This window comes from Triturus cristatus, chromosome 2_2 (assembly GCF_964204655.1).
Source record: "Triturus cristatus chromosome 2_2, aTriCri1.1, whole genome shotgun sequence".
Classification (NCBI taxonomy): domain Eukaryota; kingdom Metazoa; phylum Chordata; class Amphibia; order Caudata; family Salamandridae; genus Triturus; species Triturus cristatus.
The window spans coordinates 205,817,723-205,830,444 of NC_140582.1; the positions used below are offsets into that span (position 1 = coordinate 205,817,723).

The 12,722-nt window shown below is 50.4% G+C and overlaps 1 protein-coding gene across 1 annotated transcript in view; it reads left to right on the plus strand.

Moving 5' to 3' along the window:
* HPSE (heparanase) overlaps window positions 1-12,722 on the plus strand; it is a 129,726-nt gene that overhangs the window by 77,254 nt on the left and 39,750 nt on the right. The window lies entirely within an intron of this gene.

Genomic DNA, 12,722 nt, shown 5'->3' on the forward strand with positions numbered 1-12,722 from the left:
ACTGGGGCATTGCTCAATGGAATGAAAAGGAGGGACAAATAGAAAGATTGATCACTAGCAAGGAAGGATTTTTCAAGAGAACTGAAATAAACCAATGAAAAGCAGTAAGCCCACAAAGAAGTATATACTACAGTGTATAAGTATATACAGAGAGCTCTCGAAAGTTCAACCTAAAAAAAAAAGAATTCCCGTGGCTTGAGGTGTTCTGGAATAATAAAAGGAGCCAATCTGGGATGATAAAGAGACTATGCTCCTCCGGAGGGACAAACACAAGCTGGATGAGCTAAAATAAATAAAACCAGTGAGCAGAAAGCAAGCATATGTTAGTGACGAAACACTGAGCCAATAGTAAGTAATGTGCAGAATACATCATTTGATAAGTTTTCATCATGTCCTCAATGGGTCTTTATAATAAGACAGTTCGGCTGTCTCTTAGGCTTTAAACTAAAAAGCACACTTTCTGAGTAAAGATCTAGCTGTCTGCCAAATTTGGTGGAATGCTGTTCAGTCGTTTTTCTAAAATTCTTACTAAAATTCCTGTTTAGGATTGCATGGGGAAATGCATTTTATTACCCCCCCCCCCCTTTCTCTGCCCCCACCTGACTGATCACCCAGAAACTTTCTGAAAAGGAGCTGAGGTGAATGAATTATATTTTTGGAAAGTTTTGTGAAGATTCATGAAACTGCATTAGAGTTACTGGATAAACAAAAAATGCTCTTCCAATGGAAACTATGACCTAACTAGAACTACTGGTATTTGCCAGTAGCTTGTTATAGTTAGGACCATGTTTCCATAGGAAAAGCGTTTTTTGACTTGCCTATATCTTTGTCGCTGTTTGACAAATCTTCTCAAAAGTTTGCGGAAAATGTGTGCAGGTGATTCTAGTTGTGCTGGAGAAGTTTCGGGGCAATCTGTCAAACGGGTACCGAGAAAAAGGGGTGTAAAAAAAGTGTTACTATGTTAATTCCCATAGGTATTTTGAACACGACTACAGTTTGAACCACTGGACGGAATTATACCAAATTTGTCAGAAAGCTAGCTCTTGGTCCAGAAAGAGTGCTTTTTGCTGTTTGGTGTAAATCTGTTCAGTAGCTTGAGTTATTGAAAGAAATCCAAATTTGAATATCTAGGGACATGGAGCCTTCACAATGCCTACGTGGAGCTTCATGGCCTCACACGCCAGGAGCAGTGTTGTAATTGGCTGGTCGCAACCTATGTAGAAAGTTCCAGCTGCCATTTGATGAAGCGGGACACAGTCCCGGGTAACGGAAAAAAGGTTAAAAAGTACAGTAGGGATCAGGGTAGGGGTACCCTGACCCCATCAGTTATGTCATAGAACATGTCACGAGTGATGTAATAGGAGGTCATAAGCAGTGCACTGCGGGATCGTAAGTTATACCTAGCTCGGGGAATTATAACTGCTGAATTTCTATGGAGTTGTACGTGTGAAATCTGAGCGTAACTATAATGTTCCTGTACACACTACACACACACACCACACCACACCCCACCCCCACCAGCCCCAGGTGAATCCTACGAAGCAACCTATAAAGTAAAAAAACCAAAAAACAATTAGAAAAACACAAAATTAAAAATCATCCTTCACACGGAGTCCTTGCATAAACTAGGCAAACCCATATAGGTACTTGTGTGCAATACTTTATGGTTGTTTGTGATGTGGAAACCGTAAAAGCTCATCTCCAAATTGAAAAAGGCTTGTGCCACAGTACTCTAATCACGAGTCTTATATGTACAAGAAGAAAGGTAAATCGAACAAAAAATAAATGGGAAACCATTCCCACAGCCACTTGTCACATTACAAGGCTTGTCTTCCAATACAAAGACCACCATCTCCCCTATTAACTAAACTAGTTTCCGCCTCCATGTCCTACCAACCTGTGACTAACTTAGTACTAATGGACACTGCCATATTTATTTGAAACGAGGATGCTACAGTTTGCTAAAGGGTAACTTGGCATCTGATATCCATATTTCAAAAAGTAGAACACTTTAGAAAAGCGAGGCGCCCCTTTCACATTTCCTGTCATGCTGGTAAACAAACTCCGGGCTGCTGACCACACACTTCTGACTGATGTAACTACACTGTGACATCTAAAAGCATATATCTTATATTTCCACTTAAATTGGTGAGGAGGGGCTAGGGCTCCTTGGAGTTAACATGTTTCACAAAGGGGTTTGATGTTATGTACGCAATATAGTGCTTCTTGCGCTAGTAGGAGCCAACTTAAAGCCAGAGCTTTACGAGCCTCGCTCCACGTGCCACAGTGAATTCCCGGTACTTCAATTACGCCGCATTTTATTTCAAGCACTTCTGCACTTGTAATATGCGGCATCTTAGAAAAGTGATTTTAAATTTCACATCCTTTTTTTTTTTTTCTTTTTTTTTTGAAACCGTTTATTGCAATCTCAAGAATATACAAGTATGGGCCTACAACCTTCCGGCCGGCCGCTAGAATGACAGGAGCATATGACATACGTACAAAAACACTTGGCGTTGCAAAGAAGCAAAATCAGGAGGTATCAGCGTCGTGGGCCACATCACTCTGACCCCACAATACGGTTTCATTTTATACAAACAACACCAAAACCACACCCGCAAGGCAACCCGCAATCGAAAGTAACAGCACGTGCTCCCCGAATGGGGGACCCCAGCCATCCACAGGAGTCTAAAGAGGGGAAGGGGAACAGATCGAGGACTGGGGGAACTCCGTGCTCGGGGCTATGGAAAGGAGTCAACTAAGGGGACGGGGCTGGTGAGGCCGCAGGCAGCAGTGGTGGCGCGCAGATACCCCCGCGGTAGGCGTTCCAGGGGCCCCATACTTTCACCCATGCCCCAGGCTTACCCCTCGCCACATACACCACCTTTTCTCGGAACATGCACCAATCCATGTGTTCTTTCCAGGCCGACACCGCCGGGGGCCTCTGGGATCCCCACAGCTGAGCAATGTCACGCTTAGCTATCATATATCCCAGAGTCACCCATCGCGTCTGCGGAACCGAGTAGTCAGTTGGTTCCCACACATTCAGCAGGCATCTCCTCGCTTCAGGCAGCAGCGCGACACGCGTAACCACTCGCAGGACCTCATGCACACCACGCCAGAATCGCTCCACCTTCGGGCATTCCCACAAAATATGCAAAAAAGTCACCAAAGCACCACACCCACGCTTACACAACCCATCCTCAGCATAGCCCATACGCAGAAGCCTTGGCCCCGTCATGTAAACCCGATGGAGTATCTTAAGCTGGACGAAGCGAAGGCGAGCCGGTATGGCCACCTCCTTCGGAGAGGCCACCGCGGAAATCCAGTCTTCGTCGTCCAACTCCAGCCCGTCGGCAACCCAAGCCTCGCGGAGGCCAGTCAGCAAGCCCGAGCGATCATTAATCAATTTTTTGTAAATAAGGGAGATCGTGCTGTCCGGAACGTGGCCATCCAGCACTCTATCCTCCAGGGGGGGAAGACTCCGGGATGGAAGCGACGTCTGGGAAGACTGAGCCCAGCGCGTGACGGACCTGCAAGTACCGAAAGTATTCACTGCCCTGCAGCTGAAACTCCGTCTGCAGCGTCTCGAATGTTTTAAATCCCCCCCTCGTCCAGAGGTCCCCCACTTTACTGATGCCGATCGTGTCCCACTTCTCGAAGCCCTTCGAGGTCCACAGGGAGCCCAATCTCTCAGACGCGTACAACGGTGATGCCCGGGTCAAACGGTCCTTCCACCCCATAGCTGCGTTAGCCGCGTGCCATACTCGTACCATGACACGCGTAGGTCCCGTCAGGCGGGGTCCGGGCGCGCCAGAGTAGAGCGCTCGATTATAGTCGCCACCAGGCAGGAGCATCTTGTCCATTTCAAATGCCGGGTTTAAGGCGGGCCCGTAAAGGCCATGATTAATTGCAGCTAGCTGGGAGGCCCAGTAATACCGTTTAATATCCGGGAGGGCAATCCCCCCGTCGTACCATGGGAGCGTCAACTTCGCCAGGGCAATACGCGGCCTCCCGTCCCAGAACAGGCGGCGCTGTAGACTCTCCACCTCGCGGAAGTAGCGCGCCGGGACTAAATCCATAGTATTCTGGAGAGCGTACAGGAAGCGTGGCAACGACATCATCTTAAACAATGCCGCCCGGCCGAGCGGCGAAAGCGGCAGGCGCCGCCAGCGCGCGACGTCCTCCTTCAAGCGCTGGAGGGGGGGGAAGCAAATTCCGCTCGTAGCGGGCCTCCGGGTCCAGAGTAATGTAAACCCCCAGGTACCGAAACCCCTGTGAGGCAATCTGGATCGGACAGCCCCGCGGGAGGGCGGGAGCCTCCCCGGAAAGCACATACACACATGATTTAGCCCAGTTGATGACAAGGCCTGAATTGCGGCCGAATGAGCGCAAAACATCAACCAGGACAATCAGTGATTTACGCGGGGGAGGCTAGGTACAAAAGGATATCGTCAGCGTATAGGGACACGCGGTCCTCATACTCGGGGGTCCAACGGAGACCACGGATGGAAGGGTGCCACCGCAGCCACTCCGCCAGGGGTTCCAAGGCCAGCGCGAACAGGAGCGGCGACAAGGGACAGCCCTGTCGCGTGCTCTGTCCCAGCTCGAATGGGACCGATACTCTTCCATTCACCACCACCTGCGCCAATGGGCCCGAATACAACAATTTGACCCAGCTGATGAACCCCGGGCCAAATCCAAACTTCGCCAGCATAGCCCAGATGTATGGCCACTCGAGCATGTCAAACGCCATGGTGGCGTCTAAGGACGCCAATATGGCCGGCTCCCGCACAAACGGGACACGCGCGAGCACCCCGTGCAAGCGCCGCAGATTAAGGGCCGTGTTGCGATGGGGAATAAAGCCGGACTGGTCTTGGGGGACCAAATCGCCCACCACGCCGACCAGCCGGTTGGCTAGCACCTTGGCGAGGATTTTGGGCTCCGCATTCAAGAGCGAGATAGGCCGGTAGGATGTAACCCGGTCTCGAGGTCTCCCTTCCTTGTGGATCACCACGATTGTAGCCAGACGTTGGTCCGGCGGGAGGGAGCCCAGCGAGTGGGCCGCCAGGAACATCGCACGGAGGTGGGGTGCCAGTACATCCGGTCGCAGCTTATACAACTCGATAGGGATGCCGTTCGGGCCCATGGCCTTGCCGGATGCGACCGAGCGTATGGCGAGGGCAATTTCGTCGGAGGTAGGAGCGGCATCTAACGACACCCTGTCTTCCACCGAAAGGGAAGGCAGCGCGATATCCCTAAGCAGGGCATGGGAATCCTCCTCCGAGCAGGGAGAAACCGGGGAATACACCTCGCGGAAATAATCCGCGAAACAAGAGACAATGTCTTCTGGCTCGGTGACACGCACACCATCCATCCTCTCAATCAGCGGGACCACACGACTCGCTCTCTCCTTTTTATCCAACCATGCAAGCAGTTTACCAGCCTTATCACCCACATCATACAGTCGCCCCTGTTGCTCTCTATAGAGGCCCCTGGCCGCCTCCGTGACGAGGGCCCTGTAGGCCGCCTGCTTAAGTTGTAGGACATGTAGTGCAGCGTCCGTCACCCCACCCTCTAGATCACCCTCCAATTCAGCGATTTCGGCCTCCACCCGGGTCACCTCCTCCTGCTCGCGCCTCCGGGCATGGGAAATAAAGGAGAGGGCCTCCCCTCTAAGAACTGTTTTGAAGGCTTCCCACAGGGAGATAGCCGAAGGGACGGACCCCACATTCTCATCGAAATACCGCTGCAAGGATTTAATCAAATCAGCGCGAATAGTGGGGTCGCGCAGGTACCAGGCATTGATTGGAGCTACCCTGCCCTCCCCCCTCGGGAAGACATCAACGTGCAACAGGAGCGGGGAGTGATCTGAAATACCCCGCGCCAAATGGCGCACCTCTCCTACCCTCCCAACATAGGCCGCAGGGACAAGGACATAATCAAGCCGTGAGAGGCTACCATGGGCACCCGAGTGGAAAGTGTACTGCAGCTGCGTGGGATGTTTTAAGCGCCAGCAGTCAACCAGTCCCAGTGTATCTAAGAAGCCGGACAGCCACGCCTGCGCCCGGGGGAGGTCCCTAGGGGGGTGACCATCCACGGTCCCAGAAACCACCGCATTGAAGTCCCCCCCAACCACCAGAAGCCCCCCCGGAAGGTCAAGGAGGAGGCGCCCTAAGTCTGCAAAAGTCGTAGACTGTAACCCCGGTGGGACGTACACTGATACAAAGACAACTACTTTACCCTCCATTCTCCCCACTAAGACAGTGTAGCGTCCCCTCTCATCATGGCGCACCTCGTCTATTTCCAACGGGAGCGAGTTCTTCACCATGATGCCCACCCCCCGTGAGCCCGACGTGAAGCCCGAGTGGGCCACCAAGCGATAGCCACGCCGATTCATGGCACAAAAGGAATTACCAATAAGGTGTGTCTCCTGCAGAAAGACCACATCTGGCGAAAGTCGTTTCAAATACTGCAGGACCACACCTCGCTTAATCCTATCCCCCAGTCCGTTAACGTTCCAGGACAATAAAGTCAGGTCCCTACCCCCCATCACATACAGAAGCCATCATTCGTCCCCCCGAGAGCACCTTAAAAACACCAATACAATAAAGGGTTTGCCTTGCGGTAAAAACGAACAACACCCCACCCCAACCCACCCATCCCAACAGAACTCCCCCCTCCCTGCACCCCTGCAGTGTGCCTGTCGCCCCATGAATGATTAAACTAACTAGTCCCCCAGAGGAGGAGGGAGAGCCCCCAAGAGACCCCGTACCACCTCCACAGGAGGGAGACTTAACGAACAGTCAAAAATGACGACAATGTTGTCCAGAGCGAGGCCTACTAGTAATCCCTCAGTCCTGATCCGGCGAGCCCTCCCCTCCAACCGCGCCCCCCCCACCCCCCCGGCCCCGATCCCCGGGCAAGGAGTCCAACCAGTCCCCGGCCGCCTCGGGGCGATCAAAAAAGTGCGTGCGGCCATCCACCTCCACCCGCAACTTAGCTGGAAAAAGCATCGCATACTTGAGGTTCAAGTCCCGTAGACGACGTTTGACTCCGAGAAAGCTCAGTCTCTGCTTCTGGACCGCTGGGGTGAAATCAGGATAGAAGTTTACGTCCATATTGTCAAGTCTGACCGGTCCTTGTTGCCTAGAAGTCTGAAGGATAGCGTCTCTGTCCCGAAAGTTGAAAATCCGGGCAATGAGAGGCCTCGGAGGGGCTCCGGCCTTAGGTCTTCCTCCGGGAACCCTGTGGGCACGCTCCACCGCAAAGAATTTACTCAGCCCCCGGGGCTGGAGATGGGTGAGAATCAGGTCCTCCACAAACAGGTCCGCCGCCGCCTCCTCACGTCCCTCCGGCACCCCGACAACGCGGACATTGTTCCTCCGGGCCCGACCCTCGGAATCCTCCAGTCGACGATCCATCAGGGCGCTCGCCTGGCCAAGCCGGCGCACCTCCTTTTGGAGGGCCGCCACGTCCGCTGTAAGGCCCGAGGTGGTGTGGGCCAAAGAATCGACCCGGTCATTGGTCTTGGATAAATCAGCCCTCACCAGGCCAACATCCACGTGGACCGAGTCAATCTTTTGCGCCAGTGTGTCAAAGCGCTGGTCCACCGAGGCCTTCATCTCGGCGATAGCGCCCATGACATCTCGCAGGGTCAGATCCGCGGGCAGCGCAGGAGCATCAGTCGGGTCCTCAGGGGACCTACGCGGCACCTCGGGAGATCCCTTCTGGAGGGTGTAGCGGTCCATGCTGTTGGACTGATGGGCTGCGCCACGGCGGGTCGATTTCACCTTTGCCCGGTCGCCATCTTGCTTTGTGGACATGGTTTCAGTCCCCAAATCGTGCCAATCACCTCGGAAAAGGCCGACAAACCAGTTCACGGGCTCCGGGGGGGGGCAACCACAGGTCCGCAGGGCGGATCACAGCCGGCGGGCCAGCAGGGCACCCCAACGAGGCCACACCACCGCACACCGCCCCGCAACCCAACCTCGCCTACACAGCAAGGAGGGTGCAAAAGCGAAAGTGAAAGTGCGGGGTACGCGAGTCGCCCAGCCCTGCCCGCCGCTGTTGATCACTTTGTCTCCGGATCGCCCCGCAACTCCAATCCGGGGGGCTGGCGTGGAGAAGGCCGCAAACCTCAATCGGTGCTCCCGCCGGTGTCCGAGGTCCAATTTGGAAGCGGAAAACGGGTGACACCTCAGCTCGGGCTCACCAACACAGTCCCCTCATCTAGGACAGGATATTTTCAGGATTTATGTAGGAGGTCACGGAGGTCCTCGGGAGCCTCGCACCTACGCGGCCATCTTGGTTGCGCGCTAGGCTCCTCCCTCTATTTTCACATCCTTTTAATTCTTACCTCTCTGTCGCCATCCAAGTACTCCTCCCTGGTCCAACACGGGCTTGCCCGATGAGCGGAGGGAGACTGTGCTGACGCACATGATCAGGGGCGGAGACCGGAAACGAGGGTAACGGTCTAGTGGCCAGAATCCCTATTTTAGTTGATGGTTGGCGAGACGCGAAGCAGACGCGCCGCTGGCGCTCCGTAGGCGCGCTTAAGGCAAGCCCGTCCGTGCCTGGACGCCGCCAGGAGCCCTGCTAGTTTCCCCCAAGATATCTGCAATATAGCGAGTCCACTGTGCTCCTACACATGAGACGAGCTGCTCATGATCAGATATAACTTCTGTGAGCTCCTGACACATTCACACATCCTACCCGAAGGCCCTTTTTCATGCAGATTTCAGAGCATTGCTCCCCCTCATTCTCTGCATCACGGATTACTCCCTGAACAGATTAAAGGACCTGGGTCTCTCAGGAGAATTCCTTATAGTTGTGTCCAGACCCAACCCACTAATATAGACTGGAACTGCTTCTTAGCTAACGTCATATCCCTCTGGAACATGCTATAAATATATGGAATCTCTTGACAGAAAATTATCCTCACATTGGATTCCTCACTGAAACTTGGATCAAACTCTCTTCTAGCCCCTCTAATGCAATGGCACTCCCGGATGGCTACCGAATCCAAAAACTAGACAGGACAGGGCGAGCAGGGGTTGGTATAGCCTTAATATATAAGGAATCCATATCATCTCTATTGTAGATCAGTTGTGCACGGACGAAATAGATTGCCTTGTTTTTAGACTCAACCTGCACCCCCAACATAGCTGGAAAGGGGCTCTTGTTTATAGACCCTGGGCCACGCTACTAGGCTTTACTAGCCAACTGATGGAATTTATCTCCCCACATGTTATTTCCACCCAAAACTTCCTACTCCTGGGGAATTTTACCATCCACTGTGAGAACGCCCTTAATCTTGATGCCTCAGCTTGCCTATAAGACCTGGCCACAACTGGTCTCTTGAAGATCAACAGCGCCCCTACCCATTCGGCAGGGCACACTTTAGATCTTATTCTATCCAACTCCACGAATATCATCTGTGGGGAAACGTGTCCTTTGACTTGGTCTGACCACTCTCTGGTGAATTTCCAACTTATGAGTCCCAGAAGCTTCTCCACCCCTACATCTCACGTTACACGCCTGGCATAAACTGAAGCCCGGCCAATTCCTGTCCCCTTTTTGCTCCTGGAACACCGAAACAAGCACTTATAGTGTAGAGGAACAGCTAGTTCATTTTAATTCTATTATACAAACCACCTTAGATAATGTAGCCCCTATGAAGCCACAGACCCACTCTCCAAAACTCACACCTACTAGCTGGTACTCCCCCGCTTTACGAACTGAAAAGAGCCAATGTAAAAAACTGGAACAGATATGGCGACACTCGCACAATGGGCAAGACAAAGAGAGATACAAAGCCACACTGTCCTCCTATCATAAAAATATTAAATCCGCTCGCAAGCTACACATCACTCATCAGTTGGAGCAAGTTGAGACCAATTCTAGAACCCTCTATCAGATCCTGAAGTCTTACACCAATCCCAGGGCTTGTGAAACTGCGGAATCCTCCTCACAGCTGCTGTGCGACAATATAGCTTCCTTTCTTACTCAGAAAATCGAAGACATCTACCAGAAAATTATCTCATCCAATGAAACTTCATCGCGCCCTTCAACAGTATATCCTGTCTCCTCCAACAATACCTCGTAGCTAGTCTGCTTTCCCTTACTCACTCCGGTAGAGGTTGATTCTCTCTTTACCGAAATTAAATCTGTTTCCCCCTAGATATTATTCCTGCAAAAACCTCCTCCAGATTTTCCGCACAGTTAGCCACACCCATCTGTACCATTCTTAATAGTTCCTTGAGGACAGGCAGACTCTCCTTAGAATGGAAAGCAGCTCAAGTTGTACCCATTTGTAAAAATCTTAAGATCTCCACATCTAAGCTTTACAATTACCGTCCCATATCTTTGCTCCCCCTTCAGAGCAAGCTTATTGAAAAGCACATAAACAGACATTTTGTCTGATTTTGTTGAAACCTCTCACTGCCTTGATGTCGCCCAGTCAGGTTTCCGGGCCAAACACAGTACCGAATCCGCTCTGATTGAGTTAACTGATAACATCAGAATGGCCCTGGACAATGGTCAGGGGCACTACTGGTGCTGCTTGACCTATCGGCGGCATTTGACACCATCTCACACCCGATCCTACTGGAGAGACTTCAGGGCATTGGAGTTCAGGGGGCTGCATTCAAATGGTTGACAGACTTTCTTACAGATAGAACCCAGACAGTTACATTGGGGACCTTTACATCTAAAACCACCAAAGTTAACAAGGGGGTGCTTTAACATTTATGTTACCCCCTTGGTCAAACTAATGAGGAACTTAGGGTTCAGTCCCATCTCCTACGCGGACGGCACCCAGTCCTCCTCACCTTTGATAAAAAGACATCTGATATACAACTCATCTTTTCTGAGGGCATGAAGACCATTGCTGCCTGGATGAGGACCAACTTCCTCCAACTGAACACCGAGAAATCGGAGATTATGCTGTTTGGAGGAGCAGCTATAAACTGGACTCCCAGATGGTGGCCGGAGGAGCTGGGCAAGGCCCCTTCTCCTAAGGAAGTGGTCGAAAATTTAGGAATCAGGATCGACTAGAACCTCGCACTCGATGCCCGCGCCACTACTACTGCTGGCACCTGCTTCCACACACTCAGCTTACTCAGAAGAGTCTTCCCCCTGTTACCATCCTCCACTAAAAAAACATTGATGCAAGCCCTAGTATTAAGCCGTCTGGACTATTGTAACGGACTGTTAGCCTCGGCCAATGAAGCCTCCTTAAACAAGGTACAAGTTGTACAGAAGACGGCTGCCCGTCTAGTAGCAAATGCCCCACCCAGAATGACTTCTATCTCACTTCTTAATAAACTCCACTGGCTCCCTGTGAGAAAGCGGGTGAAATTTAAGATAGGCTGCACTGTTTATAAAGCCCTTAATGAACAGGGGCCTTCCTACTTGTCTGAAACTTATCAATTACACCCCCCCCACGGCCCCTTCGATCAGGCTCCAAGCTACTCCTTTGCACCCCTAGAATTAAAAAGGATCGCACATCTTGCCCCCACTCTCTGGAACGTATTGCCCCTCCAGCTCCACGATTGCCAGAGCCTCTCTCAATTCAGAAAGCTTTTAAAAACCTTCCTTTTCTGAGTCCCTCGGGTCTGGCTGCAGCACACCGTCCTAAGCGCTGAGATACCCCTTTGGGGTGATTCAGCGCGATAGAAATTAATAATAATAATAATAATGTTTCACAAAGGGGTTTGATGTTATGTAGGCAATATAGAGCTTCTTGCGCTGGTAGGAGACAACGAATTTAGTTAAAATAGACAGGGAATTTGACTACGTATCGACCTGCAGCAGACCTCCGTATGGTACATTCCTCAAACAGTGTTCTTTATTTACTAAGAAAATGATAGTTCGGAGCTCACAAAATCTATTGGCGCAAAGAAATGTAGAAATATCAGTTTATTTATGCAAAGATTCTGTTTAAAAGAATCTGAATACAAAGTTTATTTAAGATTACATTATTTATAAATCTCTTTGCGCCAAAAGACTTCTTTGTTACATCAGAACTGTCCTTCTCTCAACTCTTACAGTTATTATGGACTTGGATGTAGAAAAGCGAACAGTTGAGCTAAATAATTACTACCAATAGGTATTCACAGCATTATTTTTGCATTGGAGTAGGGAACATGATTCCTGACATATGGTAGTTGTAAGAGTTCACCAGGCCGTCTTGTTTTGATTATTATAGTCTTAATCAGTTAACTGGTCAGTCAAAGAAACATGGGAACACAGAGCTAGCCTGGCTGGTACATGAGACCTTTGACGACCAGAATCATGAGTTGTACTTTAATCTGTGTAATATAAGTGGGAAATTATTTTCTACTTGGTAAGTATATTGGGTTTTATTCATGCCAATATTGTAATCCTTTCAGTGCATGAGCTATATGATAATGTAAAATATCTCTTCTCACTCAGAACAAGTTTGCTTTAGACTTGTAGTTTGTACTGCTATTTGTAATAGGAGGACTTGTGCCATGTGACCAAAAACGGATTTCTGATATAGGCTTTAGCTCTTCATAAACTAGAAACCTTGCCTTTAATTATTACAATTGGTCTTTCCCAATAACAAAAGTTTCAGGACACTACAGTGACTTTTCAACATGGCTGTCACAATGCAAAACCACTGATTTCTCGTTCCAGTCGTTCGAGGCTGGATTTTTCTCCAAATAACAACTGATCAGGATAAATAGCCTAAATAT